The sequence below is a fragment of the Microcebus murinus genome, chromosome 6 (genome assembly GCF_040939455.1).
Source record: "Microcebus murinus isolate Inina chromosome 6, M.murinus_Inina_mat1.0, whole genome shotgun sequence".
Taxonomy (NCBI): Eukaryota; Metazoa; Chordata; class Mammalia; order Primates; family Cheirogaleidae; genus Microcebus; species Microcebus murinus.
Genome location: NC_134109.1, coordinates 925,355 through 946,937, shown reverse-complemented (window position 1 = coordinate 946,937; position 21,583 = coordinate 925,355). Strand labels below are relative to the sequence as shown.

Below are 21,583 nucleotides of genomic sequence, written 5' to 3'. Positions count from 1 at the left end.
AGGCGCGCTGCGCTCGCCTTGTCCGGTGCGCTCCGCATGCTCGCGGGGCACCCGGGGATCCAGCTCCCCACGCTCGCCTGGCACTCGGGATCCAGCTCCCCACGCTCGCCGGGCACTCGGGATCCAGCTCCCCACGCTCGCCGGGCACCCGGGATCCAGCTCCCCACGCTCGCCGGGCACCCGGGATCCAGCTCCCCACGCTCGCCGGGCACCCGGGATCCAGCTCCCCACGCTCGCCTGGCACCCGGGATCCAGCTCCCCACGCTCGCCGGGCACCCGGGATCCAGCTCCCCACGCTCGCCGGGCACCCGGGATCCAGCTCCCCACGCTCGCCGGGCACCCGGGATCCAGCTCCCCACGCTCGCCGGGCACCCGGGATCCAGCTCCCCACGCTCGCCGGGCACCCGGGATCCAGCTCCGCACGCTCGGCGGGCACTCGGGATCCAGCTCCCCACGCTCGCCGGGCACCCGGGATCCAGCTCCCCACGCTCGGCGGGCACTCGGGATCCAGCTCCGCACGCTCGCCGGGCACTCGGGATCCAGCTCCCCACGCTCGCCGGGCACCCGGGATCCAGCTCCGCACGCTCGGCGGGCACTCGGGATCCAGCTCCCCACGCTCGCCGGGCACCCGGGATCCAGCTCCCCACGCTCGGCGGGCACTCGGGATCCAGCTCCGCACGCTCGCCGGGCACTCGGGATCCAGCTCCCCACGCTCGCCGGGCACCCGGGATCCAGCGCCCGGGCCTCGGCCGGCACCCGCACGCAGGGCACGCTCCGCCCTTTTTATTTCTTTTTTTGACCTTTGGGTTACATTGTATATCTTTGCCTTTCCCTTGGAGGGGTTAGAGGTATCCCCTCCCCACTATGCTCGCCACAACCCTAAGATGTGTATCTCCCCCTCCCCCAAACCCTATGGGCGCTATCCCCATTGGAGCACCATAGTTTTAATCTGTCAGTACCAATTTGATGGCAAGTAGATGTAGAGCCTGTTTTCTTTTTTTTTTTTTTTTTAACTTTTTTTTTTTTTTTTTTTTTTTTATTTTGGCATATTATGGGGGTACAGATTTTAAGGTTTCAATAAATGCCCATTCCCCCCCTCCCCCCAAAAGTCTGAGTCTCCATCATGACCATCCCCCAGATGGTGCACATCTCACTCACTATGTATGTATATACCCGCCCCCCTCCCCCCTCCCACCTGCCCAATACCCTATTACTGTAGCACCTATGTGTCTACTTAGGTGCTACTCAGTTAATACCAGTTTGCTGGAGAATATATCTGGTGCTTGTTTTTCCATTCTTGGGATACTTCACTTAGTAGTATGGGTTCCAGCTCTAACCAGGAAAATATAAGGTGTGCTATATCACCATTGTTTCTTAGAGCTGAATAGTACTCCATGGTGGACATATACCACATTTTATTAATCCATTCTTGGATTGATGGGCACTTGGGCTGTTTCCACAGCCTTGCAATTATGAATTGTGCTGCTATAAACATTCGAGTGCAGGTGTCTTTTTTGTAGAGTGTCACTGGATCGTTTGGGTAGATGCCCAGCAATGGGATTGCTGGATCAAATGGTAGATTCACTTGTATCGCTTTAAGGTATCTCCATATTGCTTTCCACAGAGGTTGAACTAGTTTGCAGTCCCACCAGCAGTGTAGGAGTGTTCCTCTCTCTCCGCAACCACGTCAGCATTTATTGTTTGGAGATTTTTTGATAAAGGCCATTCTCACTGGGGTTAAGTGATATCTCATTGTGGTTTTGATTTGCATTTCCCTGATGATTAGAGATGTTGAGCATTTCTTCATATGTTTGTTGGCCATTCTTCTGTCTTCTTTAGAAAAATTTCTGTTCAAGTCCTTTGCCCACTTTTTAATGGGGTTATTTGATTTTTTCTTCCTAATTTTCGTGAGTTCTAAGTATATTCTAGTTATCAGTCCCTTATCGGATGCATAGGATGCAAAAATTTTCTCCCATTCTGTAGGCTGTCTGTTTACTTTCATGACTATTTCTTTGGCTGTGCAGAAGCTTTGTAGTTTGATCATGTCCCATTTATTTATTTTTGTTGCTGCTGTGATTGCCTTTGGGGACTTCTTCATAAACTCTTTGCCCAGGCCGATGTCTAGGAGAGTGTTTCCAACTTTTTCCTCTAGAGTTCTAATAGTTTCATATCTTAGGTTTAAGTCTGTTATCCAGCGTGAGTTGGTTTTTGTGAGAGGTGAAAGGTGTGGTTCCTGTTTTAGCCTTCTACAGGTGGCTATCCAGTTTTCCCAGCACCATTTATTGAAGAGGGATTCTTTTCCCCAGCGTATGTTTTTGTCTGCTTTGTCAAAGATGAGATGGCTATATGAGGATGGTTTTATATCAGGATTCTCACATCTGTTCCACTGGTCAATATTTCTGTTTTTGTGCCAATACCATATTGTTTTAATTACTACAGCTTTGTAGTATAGTTTGATATCTGGCATATTAATGCCTCCCATTTTGTTTTTGTTGCCTAGAATTGCTCTTGATATTCGGGGTCTTCTTTGGTTCCATACGAAGCGTAAAATTATTTTTTCTATATCTGTGAAGAATGCTGATGGGATTTTAATAGGTATTGCATTGAATCTGTAGATCAGTTTGGGTAGTATAGACATTTTGATGATATTGAGTCTGCCGATCCACGAGCATGGTATGGATTTCCATCTGTTTACATCCTCTGCTATTTCCTTCCTCAGTGTTTCATAGTTCTCCCTGTAGAGGTCTTTTACCTCTTTGGTTAAATATATTCCTAGGTACTTTAATTTCTTTGTTGCTATTGTGAAGGGAATTGAGTCTTTGATTTGGTTCTCAATTAGATTGTTGTTGGCGTATATGAATGCCTCTGATTTCTGTGTATTAATTTTGTATCCTGAGACTTTACTAAATTCATTGATCAGTTCCAGGAGTTTCTTGGTTGAATCCTTGGGGTTTTCTAGATACAATATCATATCATCAGCAAACAGTGAAAGTTTGATCTCTTCTGCCCCTATTTGGATACCTTTGATTCCATTTTCCTGTCTGATTGCTGTAGCCAAGACTTCCAGCACTATGTTGAACAGAAGTGGAGATAGTGGGCAGCCTTGTCTGGTTCCAGTTCTAAGTGGGAATGATTTCAATCTTTCCCCATTCAGTATGATGTTGGCTATGGGTCTGTCATATATGGCTTGTATCATTTTTAGGTATGTCCCTTCTATGCCTATTTTCTTAAGTGTTCGTATCATGAAAGGGTGTTGAATTTTGTCAAAAGCTTTTTCTGCATCTATTGAAAGGATCATGTGATCTTTGTTTTTGCTTCTGTTTATGTGGTGAATTGCATTTATAGATTTACGTATGTTGAACCATCCCTGCATCCCTGGGATGAAGCCCACTTGGTCGTGGTGGATTATTTTTTTGATAAGTGTCTGTATTCGGTTAGCTAAGATTTTGTTGAAAATTTTTGCATCTATATTCATTAGGGATATTGGTCTGTAGTTTTCTTTTTTTGTTGCATCCTTTCCTGGTTTTGGTATCAGGGTAATATTCGCTTCATAAAAGGTGTCGGGGAGGTTTCCGTTCTTCTCGATGTTGTGGAATAGTTTCTGCAAGATAGGTACTAGTTCTTCTTTGTAAGTATGGTAAAATTCAGGTGTGAAGCCATCTGGACCGGGACTTTTCTTTTTAGGGAGATTTTTAATTGCTGTTTCTATTTCAGCTGTTGAGATTGGTCTGTTCAGGGAATCTATTTCTTCCTGGTTGAGCCTAGGGAGGCTGTGTGTTTCTAGAAATTTGTCCATTTCCTCCACATTTTCCAGTTTGTGTGCATAAAGATTTTTGTAGTATTCATAAATTGTATCTTGTATCTCTTTGGGATCAGTTGTGATATCTCCTTTTTTATTCCTGATGGAGCTTATTAGAGATTTCTCTTTTCTGCTTTTCGTTAGCTTAGCCAACGGCGTGTCAATCTTGTTTATTTTTTCAAAGAACCAACTTTTTGTTTTATTAATCTCCTGAATAGCTTTCCTGTTTTCAATTTCGTTTAGTTCTGATTTGATCTTGTTGATTTCACTTCTTCTGCTGGGTTTGGGGTTGGTCTGTTCTTCTTTTTCCAGCTCTTTGAGTCGTTTCATTAGATTGTCTATTTGTGATCTTCTTGCCTTTTGGTTATAGGCATTTATGGAGATAAACTTTCCTCTCAGAACTGCTTTAGCTGTGTCCCAGAGGAGTTGATAACTTGTCTCTCCATTGTCGTTTTCTTCATAGAAGTTTTTTATTTCCGTCTTGATTTCTTCATTTACGAAGTAATCATTTAGTAGGAGGTTGTTTAATTTCCACGTTTTTGTGTAGAAATGTGAGTTTCTGTTAGGGTTGATTTCTAGTTTTATTCCACTGTGATCTGAGAAGGTACATGGTATGATTTCTATTTTTTTAAATTTCTTGAGATTTTCTTTGTGTCCTAGGATATGGTCAATCTTAGAGAATGTCCCGTGAGCTGATGAGAAGAACGTATATTCAGTGGATTTTGGGTAGAATGTTCTGTAGATGTCTGTCAGACCCAATTGTTCTAGAGTTTTGTTTAAGTCCATTATTTCTTTATTAATTTTCTGTTTGGAGGATCTGTCTCGTGCCGTCAGTGGGGTGTTGAAATCCCCGGCGATTATGGAGTTGCTATTAATCCATTTGCTTAGCTCCAGTAAGGTTTGCTTTATGAATCTGGGTGCACCTAAGTTGGGTGCATATATATTTAAAATTGTTATCTCTTCTTGTTGGACTGTGCCCTTCACCATTATATAATGACCCTCTTTGTCTTTTACTACTTTTGTTGGTTTAAAAACTAAATCGTCTGAAATTAGAACTGCCACACCAGCCTTCTTTTGGCTTCTGTTTGCTTGGAATATTGATCTCCACCCTTTTATTTTTAGTCTATGTGCATCCTTGCAGGTTAAATGTGTTTCCTGAAGACTGCATATACTTGGCCTGTATTTTCTTATCCATTCAGCCAGCCTATGTCTCTTGAGTGGAGAGTTTAAGCCATTCACATTTATTGAGAGAACTGATAGGTAAGGTAGATTACTGATCATTCTGTTGGGTTGGATGTTGTTGCTATGATTTGTGTCTTGAGCCATTGTAATATCTGGCCTTTAATATCTTTGGGTTTTGGTTGTTTTTATATCCGTGGATTATTATTATGATGTTCCGTGCATAACGCTGTTTTAAGTACTTCTTGTAGGGCTGGTCTTGTCTTGGTGAATTCTCTGAGCCTTTGCTTGTCTGCGAATGTTTTTATTTCTCCTTCATATATGAAGCTTAGTTTTGCAGGGAATAATATTCTAGGCTGGGCATTGTTTTGTTTCAAAAGAGTGAGAATGGGGCCCCAGTCTCTCCTTGCTTGTAAAGTCTCATTAGAGAAGTCTGATGTTATTCGAATTGGCTTTCCCTTGTATGTCACTTGCTTCTTTTGTCTTACAGCTCTTAGAAGGGCCTCTTTAGTTGATACTTTGGTCAGTCTGATGACTGCATGACGTGACGTCTTCCTGTTTGCATTGAATCTCCCAGGGGTCCTCTGGGCTTCTTGAACTTGTATATCGAGATTTTGAGCAAGACCTGGGAAATTTTCCTCTATTATATCTTCAAAAAGCTTGTCCAGCCCTTGAGTGCTGTCTTCCTCCCCTTCGGCTAAACCTATGACCCTCACGTTAGGTTTTTTCACATAATCCCACAGCTCTTGTAGACTTTGATCTTTTCTCTTGTTTCTCTGCTGTATTTCTGTGACTGATTTATTTAATTGGAAGGTGTTATCTTCAAGCTCTGAGATTCTTTCTTCTGCTTGATCCACCCTGTTCTTGAGACTTTCCACAGTATTTTGTAGTTCTCTGAGTTGATTCTTCATCTCCAGGACTTCGGTTAAAGTTTTCTTCACTGTGTCAATCTCTTTGTTGAACCTTTGTTCCATTTCTTGGAGGTTTTTTGTGTTTTCTTGGTGTTGGTTATTGAGTTGTTGTTGCAGCTGGGTGAGTGTTCTTATGATCCACATACGAAATTCCTTTTCTGTCATATTGGTTGCCTGATTTTGGTCGGTGTCCGTTTGTAGGGGGCTGGTGCTCCTCCTTGGGGGTGTGTTTTCCGTTTGGTTCTTCATATTTCCTGAGTTCTTTCGCTGATTTCTTCCCATGTCGATCAGTTGTTGTTTCTTTCCTTAGGTTATTGTTTGGGTATTCACACACCTTGTTTAGTTTCTGAGGCGTTAGGTGGTGCCTGTGGGTGAAATTGGACCACTCCCTGTATATTGAGTCAGTGGGTGCCGTGGAAAGGCTGTGCAAGATGCTGTCCCTGTCAGTAGGTGGCGTTTGCTTGGAGGAACAGGCTATGGTGTTGATTTTGAGTCCTGTTATCAGCTCTCGTTCTGGGCGGAGCTGGGTTGGGTAAGCCTGCCCTCAGGCCGTTAGCAGGGGTCAAAGTTCTGTTCTCTGCTGTCAGGGCGGGGCTGGAATGGTCCCGCTCAGCCAGAAAGTCTGGGTGTGGGGGTGGGGCTGTCTGAGACCCACAGTCTGCAGCAGGCCTCGCTTCTTTCCACCCTCCCCAACTCCGCAGCTACTCCTGAGCCTCTGCCAGCAGGCCAGACCACAAGCCACCAGGCCTCCCAGGACTGTGATCCCGGCGGGGAGGTTCCCTGCACAGGAACGCCACCTGGGTTGGGCGCACGGCCTCCTCCTGGGACGTTCCGCCCGATCCGCCCCTGGAGGCACACAGACCTCAGTAGGCTGTTCACGTATAATCCTTCTGTGCCCCGGGCAATGCTAGCCCTCGGTGCAGGGGATCTGGTCTGCAGGTCCGACCTCTGGGTCCCAGAGTTCAAACTGTATTCCCACCAGGGAGAGGGTTTCCGGTCCTAATTCACCCACAGGGAGCCCAAGCTGGGTCTATGTCTCTCAGCCTCTGAGTCGGCACCGTTTTCCTGGGAACAAGGTGCCAGCAGCACCTGGGAGGGCGGGCGGGGTCCCAAACGGGAAGGTCCCGTTCCCTGGAGGTGCCTCCGGCTGGTGGCTATATTGTCTCTCTGGGCAGCCGCAGGTAGGGTCGGCGGAGAGGAGGAGGAGGCAATATGGCGCCTGCCGCGCGGCTCTCCGTGCACACGGAGGTGCCCGGAGGAAGTTGGGAACCTGGTGCCACGTCTGTTACAGGCTCACCGTTGGCAGGCGGCGGCAGTCTCTGGGCTGATGTCCGCAGGTCTCTCCACCCGCTGGGGAGCCCACCAGCAGTCCCGAATGCAGGGGAGGGGAAATAGCAAATCCACCTACCCTTGCCGCTGGTCTCCGGGCTGCTCCGGTGGTCTCAGCCTCCAGTTCTCCTCCGCAGCCTCCTCCCGTGGAGTCTCCCGGGGTCTCAGGTACCCCTCCTTCCGGCCCTTGTCCGCTGTATGCTCGTCTTCTTTCTTCTTTTCTCTAGTTTCTGCTAGAATCGGTCTTTTCTGCAGAGACCCTCTGTCTGGCGGTGTTATTCGTCCGCCATCTTGCTCCGCCCCCAGAGCCTGTTTTCTTGATCTTGTGTCACCTCACTTTGGATAACGGGCTTAAGCTTAATCCAGGATAGCATAAACGGTGCTAGCTCACTGTCATTGCTTAGAATTGAGTAGTATTCCATTGTGAGCATATACCAAATTTTAGTTATCCACTCGTGAATTGACGGACACTTACTTGGGCTGTTTCCATGATCTTGCAATAGTGAATTGTGCTGCCATAAACGTTCGGGTGCAGATGCCTTTATAGTAGAATGTCTTATGCTCTTTTGGGTAGATGCCCAACAATGCTATTGCTGGGTCCAATGGTATTTCTATATCTAGCCGTTTGAGATATTTCCAAATTCTTTTCCACAGAGGTTGCACTAATTTGCAGTCCCACCAGCAGTGTAGGAGTGTTCCTGTCTCTCCACATCCTTGCCAGCACTTGTTATTTTGGGATTTCTTGATAGAAGCCATTCTCTTTGGTGTTAGGTGGTATCTCATTGTGGTTTTGATTTGCATTTCCCTGATGATTAGAGATGTTGAGCATTTTTTTATATGTTTGCAGGCCATTATTCTGTCTTCTTTGGAGAAATTTCTGTTCATTTCCATTGCCCATTTCTTGATGGGATTGTTTGATTTTTTTCTTGTTTATTCTTTAAAGTTCTAGATAGATTCTTATTATTAGACCTTTATCAGAGAAGTCTGCTTTTAGTTTTTTAAGGGACCTCCATACCATGTTCTCTATTGGCTGTACTAACTTACATTTCCACAAACAGTGCATGAGTCCTGTTTTCTTCACAAGCCAGCCAGCAAGTGTTACATTTCATCTATTTGATAATAACCCTTCTATTAATAATATGAGTGAGGTGATATGTTATTGAGGTTTAATTTCATTTCCCTAATAGACAGTGATATTGAACATTTTCTTCACATATCTGTTGGTCATTTATAATTCTTCTTTTGGGAAATTCCTACTCAGATCTCTTTCTCATGTTTTCATTGATTATTTTTTGGACAGTTTTCAAAAATATCTTTATGTATACTGAATATTAACCTCTTATCAGATATATGGCTTGCAAATATTTTCTTCAAAAATGTAGGTTTTCTTCACTATGTTAATTGTTTCCTTTCTTATGCAGATGGTTTCCAGTTTGAGTTCTATCCCATTTGATGATTTTGTTTTGCCTTTTTGCATTTGCGAGTAAAATCTAGAAATGTATGACTCAGATGAATGGTGTGCAGTTTCCACCTGCATTTTCTTCAAGGAGCTTTACCATTTCAGGTTATGTGCTCACCTTCAATCCATTTGGAGTGGATTCTTGTATATTGTGTGATGTAAGGGCTCATTTTAATTCTTCCATATGTGGATATTCAATAATCCCAATGCAATTTCTGAACAAGCCTTTCTTCACCTTTGTGTATTCTTGGCAGTACTGTTGAAAATCAATTGATGGTTGATTCTAGGTTGATTTCTGGGCTTTTTATTCTGTTCTTTTGGTTGATTTATGTATTTTTATGCCAGTACCATGCTGTTTTATGTACATCACTTTGTGATATAGTTTGAAATCAGGTAGTGTGATGTATCTCATTTGGTCCTTTTAGTTCATGGTTTCCTTAACTGCTAAGTTGTTGTTAGGATTGTGTGTTATTTTATTGATATGTAAAATTACATAGAAATATTGGAAATAATTTCATTGAATATTTTACAGTATGAACATTATAAAAATATTCATTCCTTCAATCTATGAACATATGTGTCTTTCCATGCATTCGTGTTTTCCTTATTTGCTTTCATGAAATTTTTGTTGTATTCCTTGTGCAGATCTTTCATCTCCTTGGTTAAATTTATTCCTAATTATTTTATATTTTTTACCTATTATAAATGGGATTATTCTTTTCGTTTTTTGGAAAGTTCACTGAGAATGTATACAATGCTACCAATTTTTGTGTTTATTTTGTACCTGAAAATTTATTGCTTTCATATATTGGATCCAATTTTTTGTGTCTGTGGCGTCTTTAGGGTTCTCTCTGTGTAAAATCATGTGGACAGCAAACAATGACAAGTTTACTTCTTTTTTTCCTAGTTGTATGTCTTTTATTTATTTCTCTTGCCTAATTACTGTAATAAGTACTTCCACCACTATGATGAAAAGAAGTGGCAACAGTGGCCATTCTTACCTTGTTGCAAATTTTAGATGATAGCTTTTCAATTTTTATGGATCTTTTCGTTATTATACTATTGATTATAATGTTAGCTGTTGGTTTATCATATATGGCCTGTATTGGATTTTGTTACACACTTTCTTCATCTAGTTTTGAATAGTTTTTTTTTTTTAAATCAAAATGTATGTTAAACTTTGTTACATTATTTTTCTGCATCTCATGTCATGATGTTGTGGTTTTTGTCATACATCCTGATAATGGAATGTATCCCGTTTTTTGAATTGCACATGTTGAATCATCATTGCATCCTAGGGATAAATTGCATTTTATCATGTTGCCTTGTACTATTAATGTGTTATAGAATACAGATTGTATTTTATTGAGAATATTTTCATGTATGTTTATCAAGGATATTTAGGTACAATTTTATTTTCCTGTGATGTGCTTGACTGGCTTTGTTACCAGGATAAATCAGGTCCCAAACAAAGAATTTGGAAGTATTCCCCAATCTTCACTTTTTGCAAGAGTTCATGAATGATTTGTTTTATTTCTTCATTAAATGTCTAATGTAAACAACAGTGAATCTTTCAGATCCTGGATAAATTTTTGTTGTGAGAATTTAATTAATGATTTAATCTGTTTACTCATTGATGGGTTCAGGTTCTCTATGTCTTCATGAATCAGTCCAAGTGCATTGCATGGTTCTAATCTTTGTCCCTTTCTTGCAGTTTATCCAATTCATTGGTGTATAATTATTCATATTCCTCAATTATGATTCTTTATATTTCTGTGCTATTAAACATTTCTGTTTTCATTTCCGATCTTACTTGAGTGTTCTCTTTTTTCTTTGATAGTCTAGCTAAAGATTTATAATTTTTTTTCAAACAGTCAACTCTTGGTTGTGTATTGTGAGTTTGCATTCTTTTATTAGCTTATAATTTATTTATGTCTGCTCTGATTTTTATTGTTACTTTCCTTCCACCAACTTTGGATTTAATCTCTTCTTGTCTGTTTCCTGCAGGCATAATATTGTGTTGTTTGATATCTTTCTTCTTTGTTATGCAAGGCTTTAGTGATATGACCTCCATTTTTAGGATTACTTTTGCAGCATCCTATAAAGTTGTTATGTTGTGTTTTAATTTTAATTTCTCTCTAGACTTTGTTTCTTAAGTTTCTTTTTAAGTTCTTATTCGACCCATTTGTTGTTAAGGAGAGATTGTTGTTATTTAATATCAATGTATTTCTGAATTTTCTGAAATTTTTCTTGTGATTGATTTCCAGGTGTATAACAACGTGGTCAGGAAAGATACTTAATATTATTTCAGACTTAAATCTGCTGAGACTTTCCATAGGGCCTGTTGTATGACTGTTCCTGGAGTATGTATGTATATCTGAAGGATGTGTAGGCCGTTGCTGTTGGTTGGAGTGTCCCACGTGTATTTGTTTGGGAGGGTGGTTTGAAATCAAGAAGTCTCATATTTTCTTTTTAATTTTCTCTTTCAATGATCTACCCATTGTTGCAAATGGGGCAATGAAGCCTCCTACTTTATTGTATTGCAGTCTTTTCATCCCTACAGATGTTTACATAATTGCTTTATATATTTCAGTGCCCTGATGATAGGGGGTATTTATTTACAAAAGTAATATCGTTTATATGAATTTACAACTTATAATTATGAAAGGTCCTTCTTTTTCTTTAATTACCATTTTTGAGTTGAAGTCTAGTATGTTCCATGTATGTATAACTATCCCTGCTCTACTTTGGTTTTCATTTTCATGAAATTTATTTTTTCTATAGCTTCAATTTCTGTGTATGTGTGTTCTGAAAAGTTAGGTGTGTCTCCTGCACCAGAGAAATAGTTGGGTCTTTTTATTCATTTATTTGTTTAACCTTTCAGTCACTCTTTCTTTTCTTTGGATAATTTAATCCATTTATATTCCTAGTAATTTCAATATGTAGTGACTACTCCTATGTTTTGTTTGCTGGTCATATTATATATGTACCATTGATTTCTAGTTTTCTTGGTAACTTCTTTGTGGTTTAATGGTTTTTTTGTAGTGGTATGCTTTGAATACTTTCTATTTTTCTTTCATGTCTAGTATAGATTTTACATTTGTTGTTACCATGAAGCTTACATAAAACACCTTACACTTAAAAGTGTCAATTTTCAATTTATAACAAGTGAATTGTCATTGCATATAAAAAATGTTACACTTTTACACACAGCCATTACATGTTTCTGATGTCAGAATTCACATAATTTTGTAAGATAATTGTTATTAATATTTTGTATTTTAACCCTTTTTGAGAAATAAAATTGTTTCACATACCAACATTATGATTATAGAGTACTCTTCATATGTCTCTATGTTAATTATACCATTATGTTTTGTGCTTTCATAAGTTTTACATTATTAATTAGTGGACTTTTTCAGCTAAAAACCCTCCTTTTGGTACTATAAGGCAGGCGTAATGGTAATGAACTCCATTATCTTTTTTTTGGTCTGAGACTTTTAAAAATATCTTCCTTGTTTTTGAAAGAAAAAAAAATATCTGGGAAAATATTCTTTGTTTTCAGATTTTAATCATTTTCCTCATCACTTTGACTATATAATCTTCTCTTCTAACATTCAGTGATTCTGATGAAAAATGTTTTGCTACTTCTCTTGAGAATGATATCTATGTTTTGTGTCTCTCGTACCTTTCAAACCTTCATGGGAGACCCCCCCCCCCATGTGGGTTTCCATACTACTCGCTCTGCTCCAGAATTCCTCAACATCAGGTCCTTTCATCAGATGCCCTTTTTCTGGGACCAACCCTGATGCAGCTGCCCTGGCCCTTGCAGACTCAGCCAACAGAAGTTCTGGTCTCCCTAGGAGGACACCTGCCTTCTTTGTTCCTTTGTCCCTGTCCCTCACCTACATGCTGAGCAAACACATTCCCCTATCCAAGACCAGGGCACACATGGCTTCCTGGAGCATGGCATACACTCAACAGCACCTGAGCCGGGAAGCTCTCCTGGACTTCACATAAATAAAGTATGTTTTCATTCCCTAGGAAATTTGAAGAGAAAAATATTGTAAATAAATAAAAAACAAACAAACAAAAACTCCAAAGGACAGCACTCCCCTCTGCCCTGATGGCCCTGTCCCTTCCTCCACACTCCATGATACACACTGTCATGTTGTCACTCTTCTTCATCTTACTCCAAAGCCATCACACAGGCAGGGCCTGTAGAATACTGCGAAGCCCCTCATGCATTTAATGTCCTCCTTCCTTTCAATGAGGACTCATCTGTGTCTCCAGGAAGACATAAAAATTTCTCAAGAATGGAAATACCTTCATAGGATGTAGTGCCTCATTTTTCAGGAGAATCTGCCATGATGAAACAGTACATTTTGGAAGAAATCTTTTGTGAATCCCATGTGGTTTAGAGACAAATCATTGTTAAACAGTTGAACCTGGTTCTTTCTTGATAATGACAGGTATGAGAGTAAAACCAAGAATAATTTTGCTCTGCATAGAAAGAAGGACAACACAGAAGAGGTCAGTCAGGAGGAGCAGAGAGGGGAGGACGAGGAAGATCTTGGACAAAGGACCATCTGGGGAAGGCACTTCACACAGGAGGAACTCAACAGCAGAGTGCTGGGTCATACATGCTGGGACCACAGAGACAAAACTCACAAAGACCTGGATACCACCACAGAGCACTCAGCACACTGAGGTTTCCATCTACAGGTCTTCCTGATGCCACAGGTGTTGAAGGTGACTCTGTGAGAGTCTCAGTGGACACATCCCACTTTGATCAATCAATCCTATTCTCTCAGCTACTAATGGCCACTTGCATTTGTAAAGTGAGTCCATGAGCAGGTAACAGCAGGGGCGACCCAGTAATGGTGGGTAGGATGGTCCCATCAGTCTTTCCCAGGTCCCACAGGAGGCAGAGCCTGGCCACACCTTAGCTCCAGGTAAAGGGCCTTAGCTGTGGGATTTAGACACAGATACTTCATCCTCCATTTTCTGGTGGAAGAAGGAGAAGTGGAACATGTGAAAATAGAACCAAAGAAGAAAGAAAATGGACTTGCAGAAACAGATACAACTGAGTCAGTTCTGCAACAGGAATGTACAGTTTTAAATGAGGAGAGAACAACTTGAAACGTTAGGTTTTATGAGACACTGAGCTTGGCTGAGGTCCCTACATGTCCTAATCTGAATCCCAGAGACTGTCCCACTCAGGGAGTCCCGCTGAGGTCTGTGCGCTGAGTCTGGTTGGAAAATGCTCAGCAGATTCCCCTGGGCTTCCTCAGGACTCTGATCCACATGAACATGGCATGGTCATTTCTGCCCATGTGACTGATGTTCTGCCTAATGTCCAGGTGAGAATGTGTTCATTTAGTACAACAAGACATTTCTAATTCAGACACTACAGTGACAAGCACACAGCCATGAAAGATAGGTCCCAGGATGAAATTTCTAGAGAGGAAGGCCCAGACTCTGACAGGAAACCAACCATTATTGGCCACCTGCAGCTGCTCCTCAGCTCTTTCTTAGGCTTCCAGGGTCCCACACTCCCCCCTGGTGGCACTGTGCATCCACACAGGAGGTTTGTGTTTGGGATCACACTGATGTCCCTTCACTGTGTCTCTCCCACAGTAGTACACAGCCGTGTCCTCGGCTCTCAGACTGTTCATTTGCAGATACAGCGTGTTCTTGCTGTTGTCTCTGGAGATGGTGAACCGGCCCTTCATGGCGTCTGCGTAGTTTGTGTTACCACCATCACCATTAATTTCTCCGACCCACTCCAGCCCCTTCCCTGGAGCCTGCCGGATCCAGCTCATCCAGTAGTCACTGAAGGTGAATCCAGAGGCTGCACAGGAGAGTCTCAGGGACCCCCCAGGTGGGACCAAGCCTCCTCCAGACTCCACCAGCTGCACCTCACACTGGACACCTGCAAACACAAGACATATCCTGGTAAGAAACGGCCACAAACACTCGCTGTTTCTCTCACTCACATCCACTCACACACTCATTGTATCTAGTTCTCCATGAATTACCTTGTAACAGAGCAACAAGGAAAACCCAGCTCAGCTGAGACTCCATGGTGAGTCTGTGTGTTCAGTCCTGATCACAGAATGGGGACACCTGGGATTGCTGGGGCTCCTCTCCCAGAGCTGCAGGGTGAGGGCTGGGCTGGTTTTCATCAGCAGAGGGAGGGCCCTATTTGCATGTCCACTGCTATATAGCAAGCTCTGGGTCGGGAAGCCTGAAGGATGGAAGAGCTCAGAGAAAAACTCTGTGACTTTACTGTGATAAATAATTAACTGCTGTTCATTTATGTAATTTACAAACACATACAAACCATGTTCTCTAGGTGTGAATTTTCAACGTATTTTACAGATGTAAAAGTAACCCTAGGCACAAATAGAAGTTGCGAGCTATGTCCAGGAACACATACCTGGGAAGAATTCTTCTCAATGTGTAGCCTATGATGCCATCCTTGGAACCCACAGCAGAGTTGCACATTCCCAAAGTGGTTTCTAGAACCCTGATTCTGTAAAAGAGTGTAAATCAAACTTCTTGTCTCAATTTTTTTTCTTAAAAATATATAAAATCCTTGAACAGACAGGCTGAATGCAGGTGTACGTAATTTTTGACTTATTATCTATTTGTTCAGCACTCCTTCCCCAACAAATCATCTACTAACTGTTCATATAAACTTTAATGTGGCATGGTTGATTTACAGTGGCCTTAACATAGTTAAATTGTACAAGTGAAAGATGCTGACAGCACAGTTGCCTTGTCTGCAATATTGTGGATATTGAGTTCGCTCAATGTTTACACTGGTCCTTCTAAAATTCCTCCTTCTTTGCACTTCACTCTCCCTCCATTTACTGAGATAACTGCCAATATAGCTTGTTACTTCAGTTTGCACTTTCTAGAATTTATAATAGTGGAATCATGTAGCAGGTGATTTTTTGCTTATTTTACTCATGGTACATACTGCGGATGCAGCCACGCTGCAGTGTGCATGAAACTGTCATTGTTGTTAATGATAGGTAGTGTTCTAATGGATCATTTACAAAAAAATACTTGTTTATGAAGCTGCTAGTTAATGTTGTGATTGTTTTCAAGTCCTTGCTATTATAAATAAAGCTTCTCTTCACCTGAGAGTAGGAGGGAGCTTAGAAAAATCTCTTCTTATGTCACCCAAAACAATAGCAACATCATTGCCATCTGTAAAACATGACTGCAGAAGCTGTAGATGAGCAAATTTCATTTAATATTTCAGGTAATTGAAGTTATATGTCAAAGAGCAAACCTGAAATCTGCATAGAGCCCAGTACTTGAGGGGAGAACCAGGACCAGAGGATTAGCTTATAGGCACAGTCCACAGGTTGGCATGTGGGCTAGGACAAGGCTATACTGGACATAGGCACTGGATTGATGGAAGCTGGATTTAGTAAAGGGATTACAGTTTAAATTTCCATGTGTCACATGTTTGGGGAATTCCTGTTCTATTTCCTTTAGGTCATTTTCTCCAGGACTGGGGAGACATGATAAGATGGTGCCCTCCCAGATGGTTCTGTCTGAGAGAGAGGGAGAACACGTTTCTGAAATGCTTTCAGGCCAACCTCTCCTGTCTTCTACAGATCTATAGAATTACCATTCTGGGAACAAGAGGCAGAAATTAGTGTCCTAGGCCACTGCATATCCTTTCAGGAAATGGGACTGGAGGAGATGTCACCACTGAAGTTATGCTCAGAAACACGACTCCTCTCCATCATGGGAACAAAGGGTTGATTTCAAGGACAGGCAGCAAATCTGGAGGTTGAAGGGGCTAATGGAAAACTGCCCGAGCTGTGGGAGACAAGAACCAGGAAAAGAAAGCCACTGAGAAGGGTATGAGGGCATCATCACCTCTTGTGGAGGGACAGGACAACGCACACTGGCATGGTGCAGAGCAAGTGACACGATGCTTGCCTAGGATACCGGCTCAGGGAGGACGTCAGAGAAGGCCTCCTCAGGTCAACCTAATTCATCATATCTACAAGTGGTAGGTAAATGCAAAATCGAGACTAACCTAGGCAAGCAGAAATAGATTGTCTGATAGAATATGGGCTGTAAACAGAAAGCCAGGCAGGAAGCACATACTATCAGTGGAGGTGTCTAAACTCTTTTGTGGTCATAGCACAGAAAACCTTCAACACTTGGAGCCACTTCAACAATAAATTCCAAATGCAAGTCTGACTAAAGTCAAAGAAACTTCCACAGTACAGGCCTGGAAAGTGTAATGTGTGGATATATACAGGACAAAAGTACATGAAATGAAATAATAAGTCAATGGCAACCATAAAACAAGCGTGTCTGGCAGTTAGGAAAAATTATAGGGTGTCCCAAATCGAAAGCCAAACTCATAATGGAGAAATTATGACAATGAAGTTTGTACATGAGGTATATTAGAACTGTCTTAATTAGGAAAAAAAGGGCATATGTATTATTAATGTGTTAAAATATTGAAGGGAACATAATTTTACTAGAACACAAGGTAATTAACTTAGGTAGAAAAATGGAGATTGTAAGGAAGAGTGAATTGGAAAGACATTGAATACTACAAGAAGAATTAAGTACAAATAGTCCTTGGACATCCAAACCAGGTACATTGTCTCATCTTTCAAAAGAAATCATGGAGCTGAAAATAGGTGCAAGGAACTACACCAGCAAAATGCAAAGGAATAGAATCATGAAGACAAAAGAACATCAGTATCAAACGTTGTCATATAAATGAGATTGGAATCCCCAAAGTAGAAGTAAAAGACCAGATATGGAAAAATATATTGATGAAAAATGGTCACAAATGTTCTAAACTGAATAACAGATGTAAAATCACATTCTTGGGAACGTAAGAGCAATTTCAAGCAGGAGAAACCAAACATACACCCCTGCTGCTGATAAATACTTGTGCATATGCAAAAACTAATGCTTATGTCCACTCATGAGACGCCCATTTCCTCTATGTTATTACTTTAATTAACTGAATTAAATTTAGTTCTATTTGTAGCACCAGATAGTCATTCTAATCTTGTTCTTCTATGTGTATGTCCATCTATTCCAACGCCAATAAACAAATACATTTAAACACATCTTTTTGTTAAAATATAAATGAAAATTCCATCCGTGGCAAACATTGAATTGGAAAGTAAGATGTCATTGAGTTCTAAGCTCTGTATTGGTTTACTTACCATGACTATAACAATCTTTCTAAGCACTGGGGCTTACCAAGAGATCTCACAGCCCAGACTGCAGGAGACACTGAGGCAGGGCCCTTGGTCCAACTTATCACTTTGGCAGGAGCCCTGAACCTGGCTGACAGGATACACTCAAATCTATCCACAGGGTGCAGGTGCACTGCTATGAGCTCCTGACAAGCCCCTAGCTCACACCCCCAGGGAGAGCAGATGGTGCTCACTCTGCCACACCAGGTTAAGCAGGTGTATGGGGTAGTGTTAGTCTTCCACTCAAGAGACAAGAGCCAGAGGCGGGATGCTGCCACCCAGACCAGGGTGTTGTGGGGAGCATGATTAGCTGCAGGAACTTGTCTGGCTTCAGTGAGAATGAGGAGAAGGAGCTGATTCACCAGGAATGAGGAGATACAAAAGGACCTGCTGTCCTGTTGTGTGGATATCCAGGAGACCAGGAGCTTTGATAGAACAGTGAAGAGGAGGAACTGTCTCAGGGTGGACAACCAGTAACCAGGTGGAGGGGAGAACACACTGAAATGATGGTTCATCTCCACACAAGGCAGGTAAAAGGCAGGGGCTATACAAACCCCCAGAACATACAGAGTCTGCACAGAAGTGTTTTCTCCCAAATGACCACCAAGGGTAGGAAACAGAAAGCCAATCATAGTAATATGGTGTGGATGGTGGGTTGGTGATTTCGTACTCCACATATTTTACTGAAAGTTTATGGATAGCAGAAAAGTGAAAAAAAATAAGGCCTAATTTTGAATTGAATTCAGGTCCTAAGTTGTCCCATTACAAATGAATGAAGCCAGGGCATTACAAGGAAAAAATCTTGGACTCCTGAGGAAGAAGAGTGACAGGCAGAGAAGGTATAAACCAGGTTCTGAAAGGAAACTTCAGTTTCCCTCCACACCTGCTCCCGAGCTGGGAAATGAGCCCCTTTGTGGACTCCAGCTGGGGGGTGGGCGTCTGCCCCGATGTCCCTGGGCCCCGTGTCCTGCTTGGTGGTTCCTGGGTGCTGTGCTGCATTGTGTTGTCCAAGAGAAAATCTGGTATCAATTTTCAGAGTGTTGATAATCAATGTACATTTTGGGACAGGAGAAAGTGACTGGAAGCCACTCTCTATCTTTAAAGCAGGTGAGAATATTTTCTGTCATTACCACAAACATATCTAACTCAGAGACTGCAGAGGGAAGCCCAGAATCGTGAACTCAGAGAAGTTCCCAAGAGAAATCATTGTATGGAGAAGAAGCCATGACCCCGAGAGCAAACCAGACCTTATCCTCCACCAGCACCTGTCCCGGGATGACTGTGTGCAGTGGGTCTTGGCACCCCTGTGGGGAGATTTGCCCCTGAGCTTCATCGATGTCCCCTCACTGTGTCTCACACAACAGAGCACGGGCACATCCAAGTCATTCAGGCTGCTCCATTATAGCTGGGCAGTGCCAGTGGAGTTTTCCATGGAGATGGTGACGTGACTTTGCATGGACGGGCTGCAGTGGGTATCTGAGTCACTGGGACAGATCATCCCCACCCACTTGAGATCCTTCCCAGGCATCTGGCACAGCCAGAAGATGTGGCAGCTGACAAGGCTGTATCCAGATGCCCTGCAGGAGATTGTTAGAGACTCCCCAGGCCTTTTCACCTCTATGCAGACTGCACCTGCTGCACCTGGGTGCAGACACCATATGGGAGATGCAGGACTCAGATCTGGGGCTCCAGCAAGCCCACTTCCTCTGGGACCAAATCCCTGAGCTGGGAATGACCTTCATGTACAGTCAGGAGGGGGCAAGGATGGTGGCAGACCCCATCCTGGAGGACAGAAAGGGCAGCCCTGAGGACCCCAGCAGGGTGCCGAGGGAGGCCCACTGTGCAGTTGGTTTAACCAGGATGTTCCCCACTTGAGTTTGCATTTGACCTGCCCTGCCCTACATGGAAGACTCCCCAGGGTGCACAGCTAAGCACCACTAGGGCAGCAGGGGGCTGAACTGAACTTCCTGGGAGAGGCAGAAAAAGGTCCCAATAATCCCCCCAACCTCCGAAAACACTGTGGTCCATGTGCTGCAAGACTCTGATTGGGGCTCCATCTCACTGACCCTTCTCTGAACTTTGTGAAGGAGGCTGTCAGAATCTAAATAGAATCACATATGGGGGAAAAGAAAACAACCTACAGAATGCAGCCTGGAGAGACTGTGAAGTGAGGATTTCGTGCATAAATGCCACATAACAAGAACTGTCACTCTTCTTCACCAACTGCCATTTTGCACATGAGCCTGATAGGGGCCTGGGCACCCATCTGGGGGTGAGGACAGTTCTTCCAGCCCTCTAACCATCCTCACCTTGCTGATTTGCCAGACGGACACCCATGGCATTCAGGGCAAGTTGCTGAAGTCATCTTGTCTCCTGCATTTCCACATTCCTGCAAACAAGCATGAACAGGGAACATGTGCCTAGGTTTCTGAATGTCGGCAGACTGGAAGGGACCACCATTGCTCGACCCAACATCTCTTAGTGCTGCTTTATAAATTTGTGTCGACCTGTCACTGTCCTCTTCAGCGGCCTCTTTCTCTAGTGACCATGTAAAGAGGCTGACTTTGCTGGGATGAGTCATTTCCCTCTCCCCTGTGTCTGTTCCATCTCTTTTGTATCCATCCCCTTCCTTATTATCTTTGAGGTCCAAAGGCATCTCTGAGGGGGAAGAAAATCCTACACTGCTGCTAAAGTATTTCTCGGATCTTGCACAGTAGGGGCAACTGGAGTGAAGAACCAAAAGGGCCTCCCTGTGTCCCAGCTTTCTCCTATGGCCTGGGCAGGGTGCATAGCATGTGATGCAAACCCCAACTCCATAAAGCCACATCAGCAGGACTTGGGTACATAGAATCAGTTCATCTGGAGAGTCCACTTTGCTCTTCAAAGGAAGTAACTTACCTTACAGGGTCACCAGACTGTTATCTCCTGTACCGGGTTAGTTATCCCACCACCAACAATGTGTCATGTGTTGGGATAAACTGCACCCACTCATGATGGCCCTATTGTAAGATGTCAGTGCAAAGTCCACACAAATGCCTCCTCAGTCATGTGGGGCACAAAGCCAAGGAGATTCTGCCAAGCTTGTCAGTCCCACAGTCCCTTGGTAAATATTGCTCAGGAATCCGATGAGGTCTATTAACGGCATGAATCACATCACAAAATGATGCAACTCTTTCATGCTACTCTCTGGATTAAGCACTTTAATGGTTTTCCCTCCCCTGCCATATACATGGAAGACCTTCTTCGACACTGTGGGCCACAGTAGTTTTCTGCAGGACAATTGTTCATCTTGATGGTGGATCTGAGCTTTGTAGCCACAGCTCAGTGTGCACAGGGCCAGGATCGACAGCAAGTTTATTGCGTTCATTTCAGTTATTATTAGTACCTATACAGATTGTATATTTATTTCTGATTATCTCTACATTGTCTTAGTATTCAGGAAATGAACTCCTACAGTGTTGATCTACCGTTCATACCCCCACTGATAACTTTTACCTCCCACATCTTATTGGAGAGCACGTGCTGCCTCACACCATGTGACTCTGTGAGCACGCAGGCATCAATGGTTCAATCCCCCAGCTTGCCATCCTTTACTTTGCTAAGCAATGTTTAGCCGTGTGTCAACGAGGCAGGGTCATTCTGGCAA

General features: G+C 42.9%; 1 gene segment (V, D, J or C); it reads right to left on the bottom strand.

Moving 5' to 3' along the window:
• LOC105861104 (immunoglobulin heavy constant mu-like) overlaps positions 1 to 21,583 on the bottom strand; it is a 701,862-nt gene that overhangs the window by 517,041 nt on the left and 163,238 nt on the right.